The following is a 15,971-nucleotide window of genomic DNA, read 5'->3' as shown; positions in this document are numbered from 1 at the left end:
AAAGTTGGTTTGAGGTACATAGAACATGAGGTGCCAGCCACCTCCCATGTCCAGATGGAATGATCTAGCAGGTGGTTGGGAATTGAGATGAAAGGGTCATGACAAAAGTAGTGACTCTCCTTAGAGTTGATGGGAGAGCCTTGGATGGTATACAGCCCCTAAAATGGCCTCAGTGATATATAGTGTATATATGCCTGTGTGTAATCCCCTCCTTTTGAGTGTTGATGAGACTTTGACTTGATTCTAGTGCACAGAATTGAGCAAAAGTGGTGGGATGTCACTCTGAGATTAGGTTATAAAGAATGTGCCTTCCATCTTGGGTGTGTTTCCTTGGACCACTCTCTCTCGGGAAAGCTGACTGCTGTGTTGTGATGCAGCCCCATGGAGAAGCACATGCGTTAGCCTGGAAGTGGATTCTCTCCTGGTCATGCCTTGAGATGACTGCAGTCCTGGCTGATACCTTGATTGCGGCCTTCTGAGGGATCTTGAGCCAGAAACACCTGCTAGGCCACTCCTGGATTCCTGACTGTAAGATAATAGATGTTTGTTGTTTTCAGCTGCTAAGTTTTGGGGTCCTTGGTTATGCAGCAGTAGATAACTAATACATTCAGGAGTGGTTGAGACCCGGAGGGAGAAGAGGTAGAGAAACGAGAAGCCCCCAGAGCCTGGGGAAATGTGCCTGTTATAGGTGTAGGTAGAGGCAGAGGAATGAATGAAATGAAGAAGAGAGAATGAGAAGGTGAGAGAGAGAGAGAAGACTTACAATGGGATGCTGGGGCCCAGAAGAAAGCAGGCCACACCATTAAGAGAGGGGAGGAGGAAGTGGATCAGTCATGTTATACACAGCAGATTTATCTGACTGAGGAATGTAGGTCCACAGAGTAAGCTAATCATTTTGCATCCTTCAAACTGATGTTCTTTAAATATTTGTTTAGTGTTAATTTGGAAGAGAGCTTGAGCATCATATGGGGCAAAGGCCTCTCCTCTATTGACCCAAACAATTAGCTCTGGCTCCAGGCTTGCTTTCTATATTCAGCAAAACATAAGCCCTGCAATTAGAGACCAACCCTCATAGGTGGGCAGCTGGAAAACATTTGTTGTTACTCAGGCACGCCTCCTGGGGAGATCTCCCAGCCCTTCCCTGAGTAACTGATCAAAGTTTGCTTGCCAACTACACACAGTACTAACTCCTGAGAGGAGTTCCGTTAAACACAGTTCTCTTCATTTGTTATATTTCCAGTGATGTTTTGGAGTCCCATATGGACAGGAGCCCTGGGCGGCTGCCTGGCTGCTGTGCCAGTTAATCATGTCCAGGAGGAGGGAACGTGGGGAGAAGCCATTGGATTGGCTGTTGTCGATAACCCTTGGGCAGAGCTGTTTCAGTGGGGAGGCAGGGAAGGATGCTAGATTAAGCAAAGAGTAAATGTGTCCTGAAGCTGTGGAATCAGTGAGTGTGAAGAGGTGTTTTGAGAAGCTTGATAGATTGAGGAGAGATTAGGGTGAAGGAAAATGGCCCTCATTTCTCTTTAATTATAGGGAAGATCTGAAAATGTTGCTAAACAATGGAAAAGGGTTCATTAAACAGGGAGACTTCAACTGTGTAAAAGAGATGGGGCCACTGAGGGGTAAAGAATGTCAAGAAGAGACAGATGGGAGAAGGACAAAGAGTAGCTGAGAGGTTGAGCTTTGGAGCTGGACATATTAAGATCTGAATCCCGGCTCTACCTTTTTCTAGCTGTGCATCCTTGGGCAAATTGCTTAACCTTTCTGGGCCATTGCCTAGACTTTAAAATGGGGTTAATAATGCTTGCCTCACAGAGTTGTTCTAAGAGCCAAATAAATAGAATGCTATGGAATGTTCTCTCATGCCTGACTCCTTGTGATCCCATGAACTGCAGGCTGCCAGGCTCCTCTGTCCATGGAATTTTTCCAGGTAAGAATAGTGGAGTGGCTTGCCATGTCCTACCCCAGGGGATTTCCCCAACCCAGGGATGGAACCCACATTTCTTGTGTCTCCTGCATTGGCAAGTGGACTCTTTACCACTAGTGCCACCTGGGAAGTCCAGAGCTAAATAAGATAATGTTTTTAGAGTGCTTAGCAGAGTGCCTCGCACTTAGTAATATTTAGTAAATGTTGCTAAAATAAGGAACAGAGTCAGAGGTGAAACTAGGGGGAGAACTGTGACATTTAGGAATGGAGCAGAGAGTAAGTGCTGAATAAGTTTTATTCCTGGGAAGTTTAAGATGTTTTCTGGCCAGTGGAATCTGAGGAAAACTACTGAGGGTGGAAGCTTCTGGGAAAGACTTTTCTCCTTCATAAAAAAGAGAGTCAAGAAGGTAAAGTTCTCTTTTGAATATTTTTGGATGCTATTAGGTGAGTTGTGATGTCTAGAGCTGTGGCAGCCATTTTGCTACGTGTGTGTGTGTGTGTGTGCGCGCGTGTGTTTGTGTTGGGGGAGGGTTCAAGCCTGAGGATGTAGTCACTGAACAAACTATTTTAAATTCTGTATTGTTTAAGCTATTTTTTATTTTGGTATTCTGTTAATTGTAGTAAAATATATTGTAATTGAAAAGTGTCCCCTAAAGAGAAGGCTGCAGGGAACATGCTCAGGGAACTATAAATAGTTTGGCTGTGGGACAGGGTGGGAGGTGAGAAAGAGAATTCTGAAAAATACAAAAGAAATACAGTCATGGAAGTGGGGAAGAGCTCAGTGTAAATGGAATATTCCCAAATATTTAAAAAATTCCTTAATGCTGAGATACAAAGTAAAAGCAGTGAAATAGTGAGTGACAAGGGCAGAGATACTTGCAAGGATCAGATCATGGAGGCTTTGAACACCATGCTGGATAGATATGTTGGTTCAGTGGGAAACCACTGAATAATTTCAAGCATTAGGGACTTTCTAAGTATTAAGATGGGAGAAGATCGGTCTTTTACCACTTATGTATTTCCTATTTCTAGACATGCTTGTATTCCTAATTCTCACTTTGGATGAAATCCTTAATTATCCTAGATGAATAAGCTGCTTTTCCCTCTCACTCTGTCTAGGTCACAGATTCCAGGATAAATGGGGAAACCCTGGTTTTATGATAAGGACAGACCAGAACATGTGTTAGTCTTCAGCACTGTGATATTTCTCATGTATTTTCATTTAGCAGCCTTGTCTCTTATTAAATCTAATTAGTTTCTCTGCTGCTAAGAGATCGAGTGAATCCTCAAGATGAAAATACGTAGTTTGAGTCACATTTAGCAAAGGACCTTGTCCAGGGTTTTCTGTCATGCCTTTCAGAGGTTTTTAGCTTTTAGATTCAAGCTTGTTACCCCCTACTCATTGCCGGTTGTCTTCAGGATAACAGACTTTTTATAAGTTGAAGGATTTTAGAATATATGCAGTCTAGTCGCTTTGCAGTTGAGGAAACAGACCCAGTAAGAGGAAATGACTATTCAGTGTAACAGAGCAGATCTGTGGAAGTGAAGCACAGCCTTCTGACTCTCAAACTATTGCCCTCACGGCTTTAACAAGGTGAACACCAATGGTAGGCTTCTGAATGCCATCAATGCATGAAAATATTTACCAATTAACTTTCCACTTAAAAAATCAAGCCCCCTACAGATACTTCTTTTCACTCTTCACTAGTCTATCCCTACCTAAAAGTCAGTGGCTCAGTCAACCTCTCCCTTAATTATCAGATGTTGTAAACATCTAACGGTGTTCAAGAAATATAATGCAAATAGGTTCATCTGTACCACTTTTTTCTAGATTCCTATTTGCAAAGCAGAAATAGAGACACAGACACATGGGCACCAAGGGAGAAAGAAAAGGGGTGGGATGAATTGGGAGATGGGAATACATACACTATTGATATATCTATAAAATAGATAACTAATGAAAACTGACTCAGTGGTATAGGCAACTCTACTCAATGTTCTGGCCAAAATGAGAAAGAAATACAAAAAAGGAAGGGATATATTATGTTGACTCAGACAGTAATGAATCTGCCTGCAATGCAGGAGACCCAGGTTTTATCCTTGGGTCAGGAAGATCCCTTGGAGAAGGGAATGGCTTCCCACTCTATTATTTTTGCCTGGGAAATCCCATGGACAGAGGAGCCTGGTGGGCTACAGTCCATGGGGTCAAAAAGTGTCAGACGTGACTGAGAAACTATTATTTTTTTTCATGTTTATATATGTATAGCTAGTTCACTTTGCTATACAGAAAATACTACATTTAAAGCAACTATAATCCAATAAAAATTTTTTTAAAAGAAATATAATGCAAACCGACTGAAAAGTGGATCTGCAAATCTTGCATAAGTTGTGGGATTTGATGAAGCTGATGACAATTATACTAGTGAACTGCTCACATCTGATGCACAGCCCTTGACAACTGAACACCTGGCAGAGTTAGGCAATTAAAGAAGAGAAAATTCTAGAAGTATGACCCTACAATGGGAGTTGCCAAGGAGAGGGATAAGGAAAACAGTGGACTAAGTGACTATCAGGAAAATTGATGAATCTGATTGTAATGAACTTGTCGGAAAAGTCAAATATGAGGTGAAGCACCTCTACAATATGTTGGGGTATAATTTGGTTAGAAGAGTTGTGCTCTGTATCAAACAAATCAATAATACATTCTTGGTTTTGAGAATTAGAGCATGTAATTATAGAGCAACTTATTTATAACAAGTTTTAAATTGATGTATAAACTTGTTTTCACAATTTTTAGTTTGATTTTTGAAATAAAGTTCCAATCAAAACAAAAGCCTTTATCCACTATTTTTATCAGGTAGGATTTTTTTTCAGCTGTAAGTAGCATAAACCTGACTATAGTGATTTAAACATTTGTTTCCAATAGCATGAAGTTGAGGGAAAGTGGTTTTTGGCTCAGGTGCATTGGCTCAATAATCCCATAATAATGCCTCTGTAATTCTCTTGTATTTTCCCTCAAAGTTGCAAGATGGCTATTGCTGTTCCAGCCTTCACATCTGTACTCAGTTCAAGAAGGGAGTGGGGAGAAGGCTGTGCTGATCTTGCCTGATTCTTTATTAAATCAGAAAATCAAAGCCTTTCCCAGAAGCTTCATTGAAGATGTCTGCTAAAGCCATAACTTCCCTAGCTTTAAAGTCATCTGGAAATTGAGTATTTGGATCTCTAGCCTTCAAACAGTGGGAGATGGCAAGGGATACAGGTATTGTGAATGACTAGTAGGCGAAGGACAGGGAAGCCTAGCATGCTGCAGTCCATGGAGTTGCAAAGAGTTGGACAGGACTGAGCAACTGAACAACAAAGTACCTACTACAGTATTTCAAACAGTCTTTAAAAAAATTCAGGTATTAGTTTCCTATGATAGTAAGACTCATCTGCACCTGGAACTGTGCCTTCAAGGCCCAAGAAGCTCCCAGAGATCAGCGAATCTTGGGGCATCTTTAGCTGGGTCTGAACCTGGAAATTGCTTTGGGCAATGTCACCTTGAGATGATTCTGGCTTTTAGAAAAATACAACTACTATGTGCAAGCTTTTTACTTTTCCTGTGTGGTATTGCATTTGATTCTTGTAACAAGCCCTGTGAGGAACATAAAGGAGATATTGTTATAGTCACATGGCACAAATGAGGAAACTGAAACTCAGAGAGATCAAGCGACTTGTCCAAGGTAACCCAGCTGGAAGGTAGCAAAGTTGAGATTTTGAATCTTGATTTGTCTGACTCCAGGTATTTTGTGCTATCCATTATGCTATAATGCTATGTATCAGTATTTTCCACAACATGGCCCATAGAAACAGTTGAAAAGTGAAAAAAGTGAAAATGTTAGTCGCTCAGTCATGTCCAACTCTGTGAACCCATGTACTGTAGCCCGCCAGGCTTCTCTGTCCATGAAATTCTCCAGGCAAGTATACTTCATTGAGCAGGGCCAGTCCCTTCTCCAGGGTATCTTCCTGACCCAGGGATAGAACCCAGATCTCCCACATTGCAGGCAGATTGTTTACTGTCTGAGCCACCAGGGAAGCTAAAAAAGGTGGAGGATAATGTGTTCAAACAAATTTGAGACCTTCTGTGAGAAAAAGAGTTGGACAAAGACTTCTCTGGTGTTGCATTGTAATTCTGCAAGAGAATTAAGAGACACATGCTTTCCACAACTCTTTGACTATAGAACCTTTAAAAAGAAAACATGCCATAGAACTATCCACTCATTTGTTCATCTCTCAAGCATTGTTGAGCTATGAGTGTATGGCAGCCACTTTTCCAGCCCTTGGGAAATGTTAGTGATCAAGATAGACCTGGTCCCTACCAGTCAGCTTACATCTTCAAATTCTCTTTGGGAAAAACTGTGATACTTAGTAGGGTTCACCTCTCTCCAGAGAGGAGGTGTCCGAAAGGCAATAAATGATTAGATTCTAGTCCTGTTCTTGCATGCTAGCCTTGACCCAACTCAATTTGTTCCCTAAAGTCAGCCTGTTGGCTTTCCAGATATAAAAGGGAACATTCTCTTCCTTTCCTGGATTTCATGGGAGGAGAGATAGGTGAGCTAACAGAGGCAGAATATTATAGAAAGAAGATAAACATGAGGAAAGAATGGTTGACCAGATGTTTTGGTGATCCTTATGTCTCATAGGCTGGGAGACTATGAGGACAGGTGCCCTAAGATCCTCCACTCTCATTGTGGCATTCGCTGTTCTCCCTTCTCTACTCATTAATCTAACCTCTCCCCTGTGACTTCCCTGCTTTTCTCTTGTGCTTTTGAGTTACTTGTTTTCCCTGATAACAGCTGACCTCTCTGTTTTCAATCCATTTCTAGAGTGAGAAACTGGTTATAAAATATTAAATCCTTATAAATATTAATGCCTCATTACTGTCTCATTAATTCAGCCTTCTGGACTGAGAGGTCAGGAGTAGGCTGATGAGAGGATCCATCATGTTTACCTGTTACAACCACCGCCACCATCACCCTACCACCCCTACTACGATCACTGCCGCTGTTGCTACCACTGGCAACTTTAGAAGGTCTTCTAGCAATTGAGAAACTATCCGTTTGGGAGCCTCAGTGACTTTTTTCACTCTACTTTTTCTCTTCACCAATTACTTTCTAGGGCTCAGAAGGTGTATCCAGTAGGGTCATTAAACTTTAAAGAGTTGTTGCTGAAAGGGGCATCCTGAGACCCTAAGGCAAATTCTAATCTGGGTGGTGAAACATGCCATTTCTCTCTGCTACATCTTTGTCTTATTTCTCATCGTTGTCAATATGGTCTGTATAACTCATAATAATAGTGGTATAGGGAACTGGTAAACTTAAAAGTTATTTCCAAGTTGAGAGACATTCCTACATTTCCAGCTGCTTTTATTTCTAAAGGTGGAAACTTTTCTTGAGTGGGTTATGTAGATGCAAAGCAAATATGTACCCATTACTCCAGGGGAGGAACATAGCAGATATGTTTGGAGATAGATAAAAGCTTTTTCTCTTTATATTCCTTGTTGAATGGACCTTGTTGACTTATGGAGGGGGGTGGATTCTAGAGATGGATATGCTAATAAGTCAAAGGGTATATCAGTCAGCATAGGTAAGATAGGCTGCAATAATGAACAACTCTAAAATATTAAAACAACAAAGGCTTATTTCCTATTCACCTTATATATTCAGCTGGGTTATGCTTATGTATTCACTCACTGGGACCAAGGCTGATAAAAAAACATCCACCATTTCAATCATTGATAGTCTCTGTGGAAGAAGAAAATAGTTCTTTAGGTGTTGCATTGACAATTTAGTGTTCTGGTCTAGAAGTGGTACTCAGCTCTTCTTAATAACTCATTAGTCTGAACCATATATAGTAACTAGGTGGATAATAACTAGGAAACCATGAAGTTCAATTTTACTGTGTGTCTGGAAGGTGGAGAGCCAGAAACATTGTGAATAGGATTAGTGACTCTTTCAAGGGGTATGAACATTTTTAAAGCTTTTGATACATGTTACCAAACTATCCTACAGATTGTGCCAGTTAAAATGATGTTAAAATTATATGGACTTGTTTTGATAAGTATACTGTACTCTGTTTCATGGATGTATTTTAAATCATCTCATCAGTTCCTTGACAGTGACTAATTTTATACACATATATATTGGCCCTTTATTTCTTTAGGATAAATTCATAGAAATTGGATTGCTGAATCAAAGTATATGAACTCTAAGTTTTTTGGTGCACACCATCATATTTTCCTCTCAAAAATGTTGTACCTTTTTATACCTGTACCTTCAAAATAGAGGAGTGCCTGTTTCATTGATTTGGAAAGAGTATTCATAACAATTGTCTTCTAAGTTCCTTGATTCCGATTTCCAAGTCCAGATACCCCTGACATTGACTGGTTAGAGGTTGATTTCAGATGTTTGGATTTGCATCAGGTGAGGAATAAATGGCACCCCACTCCAGTACTCTTGCCTGGAAAATCCCATGGACAGAGGAGCCTGGTAGGCTGCAGTCCATGGGGTCTCAAAGAGTCGGACACGACTGAGTGATTTCACTTTCACTTTCCTGCATTGGAGAAGGAAATGGCAACCCACTCCAGTGTTCTTGCCTGGAGAATCCCAGGGACAGGCGAGCCTGGTGGGCTGCCGTCTATGGGGTCGCACAGAGTCGGACACGACTGAAGCGACTTAGCAGCAGCAGCAGCAGAGGAATAAAAGAGATAAGAGAGTTTGCTTGCAAGTGTCATTTACAGGCTAGGCAGGCAGTGAGTGTTGTAACTTGCTTTTGTCTTAACTTAGGGTGTCTGCTTGCTAGATTGACCTTGAAACCCAGTTTCATATCAGCCAAGCTAATGGATAAGGCTCACTAGATGATCGGAAAACCAATGGGGCACTTGTTTGACACACCACCTCAGCAGAGTGCTCAGTTTTCTCTATGACAGTGGCCAAGTCAGCCCAGCCTGCTGAAAACAGTGTAACTTCAGTTCAGTTCAGTCACTCAGTTGTGTCCGATTCTTTGCAACCCCATGGACTGCAGCACGCCAGGCTTCCCTGTCCATCACCAACTCCTGGAGCTTGCTCAAACTCATGTCCATAGAGTTTGTGATGCTATCCAACCATCTCATTCTCTGTTGTCTCCTTCTCCTCCTGCCTTCAATATTTTGCAGCATCGGGGGCTTTTCCAATGAGTCAGTTCTTCATATCAGTTGACCAAAGTATTGGATCTTCAACTTCTACATCTGTCCTTCCAATGAATATTCAAGGCTGGTTTCTTTTAGGATGGGCTGGTTTGATCTCCTTGCAGTCCAAGAGACACTCAAGAGTATTCTCCAACACCACAGTTCAAAAGCATCAGTTATTCAGCGCTCAGCTTTCTTTATGGTCCAGCTCTCACATCCATACATGACTACTGGAAAATCCATAGTTTTGACTAGATGGAACTTTGTCAGCAAAGTAATGTCTCTGCTTTTTTATATGCTATCTAGGTTGGTCATAACTTTCCTTCTAAGGAGCAAGCATCTTAATTTCATGGCTGCAGTCACCATCTGCAGTGATTTTGGAGGCCAAGAAAATAAAGTCTGTCACTGTTTCCACTGTTTCCCCATCTATTTGCATGAAGTGGTCGGAACAGATGTCATGATCTTAGTTTTTTGAATGTTGAGTTTTAAGTCAGCTTTTTCACTCTTCTCTTTCACTTTCATCAAGAAGCTCTTTAGTTCCTCTTCACTTTCTGTGGTAAGGGTGATGTCATCTGCATATCTAAGGTTATTGATATTTCTCCTGACAATCTTGATTCCAGCTTGTGCTTCATCCAGCCCAGCATTTTGCATGATGTACTCTGTATTTAAGGTAAATAAGCAGGGTGACAATATACAGATGTGATGTACTCCTTTCTCACTTTGGAACCAGTCTGTTGTTCCATGTCCCATTCTAACTGCATTCTTGACCTGCATACAGATTTCTCAGGAGGCAGATAAGGTGGTCTGGTATTCCCATCTCTTTCAGAATTTTCTACAGTTTGTTGTGATCTACACAGTGAAAGGCTTTGGCATAGTCAATAAAGCAGAAATAGATGTTTTTATGGAACTCTCTTGCTTTTTCTGTAGTCCAGCGGATGTTGGCAATTTGATCTCTGATTCCTCTGCCTTTTCTAAATCCAGCTTGAACATCTGGAAGTTCTCAGTTCACATATTGTTGAAGCCTCGCTTGGATAATTTTGAGCATTAATTTGCTAGCATGTGAGAAGAGTGCAATTGTGTAGTAGTTTTAACAATCTTTGGCATTGCCTTTCTTTGGGATTGGAATGACAATTGACCTTTTCTAGTCCTGTGGCCACTGCTGAGTTTTCCAAATTTGCTGGCATATTGAATGTGGCACTTTCACAGCATCATCTTTCAGTTTTTGAAATAGCTCGGCTGGAATTCTATCAGCTCTACTAGTTTTGTTCGTAATGATGCTTCCTTGATTTTGCATTCCAGGATATCTGGCTCTAGGTGGGTGATCACACCATTGTGATTATCTGTGTCAGGATGATCTTTTTTGTACCATTCTTCTGTGTATTCTTGCCACCTCTTCTTAATATCTTCTGCTTCTGTTAGGTCCATACTATTTCTGTCCTTTATTGTGCCCATCTTTGCATGAAATGTTCCCTTGGTATTTCTAATTTTCTTGAAGAGATCTCTAGTCTTTCCCATTCTGTTGTTTTCCTCTATTTCTTTGCATTGAGTACTGAGGAAGGCTTTCTTATCTATCCTTGCTGTTCTTTGGAACTCTGCATTCAGATGGGTATATCTTTCCTTTTCTTCTTTGCCTTTAGTGTCTCTTCTTTTCTCAGACAACCATTTTGCCTTTTTGCATTTCTTTTTCTTGGGGATGGTCTTGACCACTGCCTCCTGTACAGTGTCACGCACCTCCATCCATAGTTCTTCAGGCACTCTGTTTATCAGATTTAATCTCTTAAATCTATTTGCCACTTCCACTGTATAATCGTAAGGGATTTGATTTAGGTCATACCTGAATGGTCTAGTGGTTTTCCCTACTTTCTTCAGTTTAAGTCTGAATTTTTCATTAAGGAGTTCATGATCTGAGCCACAGTTTGCTCTCAGTTGTGTTTTTATTGACTGTATAGAGTTTCTCTCTCTTCTGCTGCAAAGAATATATTCAATCTGATTTCAGGATTGACCATCTGGTGATGTCCATGTGTAGAGTCGTCTCTTGTGATGTTGGAAGAGGGTGTTTACTATGACCAGTGCATTCTCTTGGCAAAGCTCTTTTAGCCTTTGCCCTGCTTCATTTTGTCCTCCAAGGCCAAACTTGCCTGTGAATCCAGGTATCTCTTGACTTCGTACTTTAGCATTCCAGTCCCCTAGGATGAAAAGGACATCTTTTTGATGTTAGCTCTAGAAGGTCTTATAGGTCTTCATAGAACCATTCAACTTCAGCTTCTTTAGCATTAATCATTAGGTCATAGACTTGGATCACTGTGATACTGAATGGTTTACCTTGCAAACAAACAGAGATCATCTGTCATTTTTGAGATTGTACCCAAGTACTTCATTTCAGACTTTTTTGTTGACTATGAGGGCTACTCCATTTCTTCTAAGGGATTCTTGCCCATCAGATCAGATCAGATCAGTCGCTCAGTTGTGTCCGACTCTTTGCGACCCCATGAATCACAGCACGCCAGGCCTCTCTGTCCATCACCAACTCCCGGAATTCACTCAGACTCATGTCCATCGAGTCAGTGATGCCATCCAGCTACCTCATCCTCTGTCATCCCCTTCTGCTCTTGCCCCCAATCCCTCCCAGCATCAGAGTCTTTTCCAATGAATCAACTCTTTGCATCAGGTGGCCAAAGTACTGGAGTTTCAGCTTTAGCATCATTCCCTCCAAAGAAATCCCAGGGCTGATCTCCTTCAGAATGAACCGGTTGGATCTCCTTGCAGTCCAAGGGACTCTCAAGAGTCTTCTCCAACACCACAGTTCAAAAGCATCAATTCTTCGGTGCTCAGCCTTCTTCACAGTCCAACTCTCACATCCATACATGAACACTGGAAAAACCATAGCCTTGACTAGCGAAACTTTGTTGGCAAAGTAATGTCTCTGCTTTTCAATATGCTATCTAGGTTGGTCATAACTTTTCTTCCAAGGAGTAAGCGTCTTTTAATTTCATGGTTGCAGTCACCATCTGCAGTGATTTTGGAGTCCAGAAAAATAAATTCTGACACTGTTTCCACTGTTTCCCCATCTATTTCCCATGAAGTGGTGGGACCGGATGCCATGATCTTATTTTTCTGAATGTCGATCTTTAAGCCAACTTTTCCACTCTCCTCTTTCACTTTCATCAAGAGGCTTTTGAGTTCCTCTTCACTTTCTGCCATAAGGGTGGTGTCATCTACATATCTGAGGTTATTGATATTTCTCCCGGCAATCTTGATTCCAGCTTGTGTTTCTTCCAGTCCAGCATTTCTCATGATGTACTCTGCATATAAGTTAAATAAACAGGATGACAATATACAGCCTTTATGTACTCCTTTTCGTATTTGGAACCAGTCTGTTGTTCCATGTCCAGTTCTAACTGTTGGTTCCTGACCTGCATACAGATTTCTCAGGAGGCAGACCAGGTGGTCTGGTATTCCATCTCTTTCAGAATTTTCCACAGTTTATTGTGATCGACACAGTCAAAGGCTTTGGCATAGTCAATAAAGCAGAAATAGATGCTTTTCTGGAACTCTCTTGCTTTTTCCATGATCCAGCAGATGTTGGCAATTTGATCTCTGGTTCCTCTGCCTTTTCTAAAACCAGCTTGAACATCAGGAAGTTCATGGTTCACATATTGCTGAAGCCTGGCTTGGAGAATTTTCAGCATTATTTTACTAGCATGTGAGATGAGTGCAATTGTGTGGTAGTTTGAGCATTCTTTGGCATTGCCTTTCTTTGGGATCAGAATGAAAACTGACCTTTTCCAGTCCTGTGGCCACTGCTGAGTTTTCCAAATTTGCTGGCAAATTGAGTGCAGCACTTTCCCAGCATCATCTTTCAGGATTTGGAATAGCTCAACTGGAATTCCATCACCTCCACTAGCTTTGTTCGTAGTGATGCTTTCTAAGGCCCACTTGACTTCACATTCCAGGATGTCTGGCTCTAGGTCAGTGATCACACCATCATGATTATCTGGGTCATGAAGATCTTTTTTGTATAGTTCTGTGTATTCTTGCCATCTCTTCTTAATATCTTCTGCTTCTGTTAGGTCCATACCATTTCTGTCCTTTATCGAGCCCAACTTTGCATGAAATGTTCCTTTGGTATCTCTGATTTCCTTGAAGAGATCTCTAGTCTTTCCCATTCTGTTGTTTTTCTCTATTTCTTTGCATTGATTCTTGCCCACAGTAGTAGATATAATGGTCATCTGAGTTAAAATCGCCCATTCCAGTGCATTTTAGTTCACTGATTCCTAAAATGTCGACATTCACTCTTGCCATCTTCTGTTTGACCACTTCCAATTTGCCTTGATTCATGGACCTAACATTCCAGGTTCCTATGCAATATTGTTCTTTATAGCATCAGACTTTACTTCCATCACCAGTCACATCCACAGCTGGATGTTGTTTCCACTTTGGGTCTGTCTCTTCATTCTTTCTGGAGTTATTTCTCCACTCTTCTCCAGTAGCATATTGGGCACCTACTGACCTGGGGAGTTAATTCTTCAGTGTCATATCTTTTGCCTTTTCATCCTGTTCATGGGGTTTTCAAGGCAAGACTACTGAAGTGGTTTGCCATTCCCTTCTCCAGTGGACCACATTTTGTCAGAACTCTGCACCATGACCCATCCATTTTGGGTGGCCTACATGGCATGTCTTATAGTTTCATTGTTAGACAAGGATGTGGTCCATGTGATCAGTTTGGTTAGTTTTCTGTGATTGTGGTTTTAATTTCTGTCTGCCCTCTGATGAATAAGAATAAGAGGCTTATGGAAGCTTCCTGATGGGAGAGACTGACTGAGGGAGAAACTGGGTCTTGTTCTGATGAGTGGGGCCATGCTCAGTAAATCTTTAATCCAATTTTCTGTTGATGGGTGGGGCTGTGTTCCCTCCCAGTTGTTTGGCCTGAGGCCTCCACCGGAGACTCCTAGACACTCACAGGCAAGTCTAACTCAGTCTCTTGTGGGGACACTGGTCCTTTCTCCTGGCTCTTGGTGTGCACAAAGTTTTGTTTGTGCCCTCCAAGAGTCTGTTTCCCCAATCCTGTATAAGTTCTGTAATCAAATGCCAGTGGCCTTCGAAGTCAAATTTGCTGGGAGTTCCAATCGCTTTGCTGGATCCCCAGGTTGGGAAGTCTATTGTGGGTCCTAGAACTTTCTTAACAGTGAGAGAATTTCTTTGGTATAATTGTTTTGCAGTTTTGGGGTCATCTGCCTGGCAGTTCTATGGTGGAGCTAATGGCGACCTCCTGCAAATGCTGCGTGACCCAGATCTGCTACAGCTAGAGCCACTGTCCCCATAGCAGGCCATTGCTGACCCGTGCCTCCACTGGAGACACTCAAACGCTCAAAGGCAAGTCTGAGTCAGTCTATATGGGGGCCTCTGGGTTTGAATCTAAATGTGATTTTGCTCCTCCTACCATCTTGTTGGGGCTTCTCCTTTGCCCTTGGATGTGGGGTATCTTTTTTTTGTCAGGTTCCAACATTCTCCTGTAGATGGTTGTTCAGCAGCAAGTTGCAATTTTGGAGTTCTCACAGGAGAAGATGAGTGCACATCTTTTTACTCTGCCATCTTAATCTTTATCTGTAACAGCATAAGAGGAGAGGGCAACTGGCAAATTGAAGCTTTTAATGGAGTGACTGGGGAAGGACAGATGAAGGAGAGTGTGAGAAGAAGCACCTGTAGATGCATTTTCTAACAGTGCAGATGTAACTTTGGGGAAAGTTAAAGAGCTATATATATTGAGAAGGACAGGGTTTTGCTGCATGAGATGCTAGTATAATAAAAATACAGTGTTTGGCAGGAGGGGAGACACATAGGTCTGCCTTGAAGATTCATGAGACATTTTGGAAAAGATGGATTCTCAGATTATAATGTCATTATTTGTTTCTCTCTCATGTGTTTTCTGTTTCCACAGTAATGATGTTTACTAAAGAGGGAAGAAGAAAAAGCACAGAAAATTTTAAGTAGAGGTGATGACAAGATATTCATTCTAAGCTTTAATATCATCATTCATGTACTTGTGTGTATGCATAAATAGGCACACATATGTATACAGACGTCACTTATACCTCTCTCTAGCCCTGTATTAATTAGAATATTTTGACTGCATAGAATAAATCTAACTCAACGTGACTTAAATAATAAGGACATTTATTATCAGTAGGGAGACCATATGATGTATCATTCAAACCAGTAAACTTTTATTCAGGACAAATGCTAAATCAGAAAATACACTGGCACAAATGTCAACTGAAGCAGCTCCAGGAAAACCAGGATTTTATGGAAAGAATGTTTATGTCCCTCAGTGTCTAATCCCCAGTGTGATGGTATTTGGAGATGGGGCTTTTGAAATGTCACTAGGTCATGAGGGTGATGCCCTCATGAATGGAATTTGTACCCTTACAAGAAGAGGCCAGAGAGTTAGCTAGCCCTCTCTTTCTACCATGTGAGAATACAAGGGAGTATCTCAAGGTCTTCTGCAATCTGGAAGAGGGCTCTCACCAGCACCTGACCACTCTGATCTCTGACTCCCAGCCTCCATAATGTAAGAATAAAATGCTTATTGTTTAAACCACTCAGTCTGTGACAAGTTGTTATATCAGCCTGTGCTAAGGCAAGGATGTGTGATCAGCCTATATTATCCTACACATAAGGACATCTCTAGACAGGGCATATCTAGAGTTAACTCTGAGGATCAAAGACTTTGAGGTTCTCAAAGTCTCAGTGGCTAGCTTTTGTCCTTATACTTTTCTTTTTGAGTTCAGAGATGTCTGCAACAGCTTGAAGCATCAAGAGAAAATCATCATAAAAGAC

The 15,971-nt window shown here is 41.4% G+C and overlaps 1 long non-coding RNA gene across 1 annotated transcript; it reads left to right on the top strand.

The window, feature by feature from the left end:
* The first annotated feature begins 232 nt into the window (after positions 1–232).
* Positions 233–15,732, top strand: LOC147355472 (uncharacterized). Its single transcript, XR_015144547.1, has 2 exons — positions 233–1,933; positions 14,354–15,732. It is a non-coding gene; the product is annotated as an uncharacterized LOC147355472 (long non-coding RNA).
* The last annotated feature ends 239 nt before the right edge of the window (positions 15,733–15,971 follow it).

This window comes from Bos grunniens, chromosome 17 (assembly GCF_055505025.1).
Source record: "Bos grunniens cultivar Pamir isolate PY7600 chromosome 17, Bosgru_T2T1.0, whole genome shotgun sequence".
In the NCBI taxonomy this organism is placed as follows: domain Eukaryota; kingdom Metazoa; phylum Chordata; class Mammalia; order Artiodactyla; family Bovidae; genus Bos; species Bos grunniens.
Note: the sequence above shows the minus strand (reverse complement) of the source record. Positions and strands in the feature narration are given on the sequence as shown.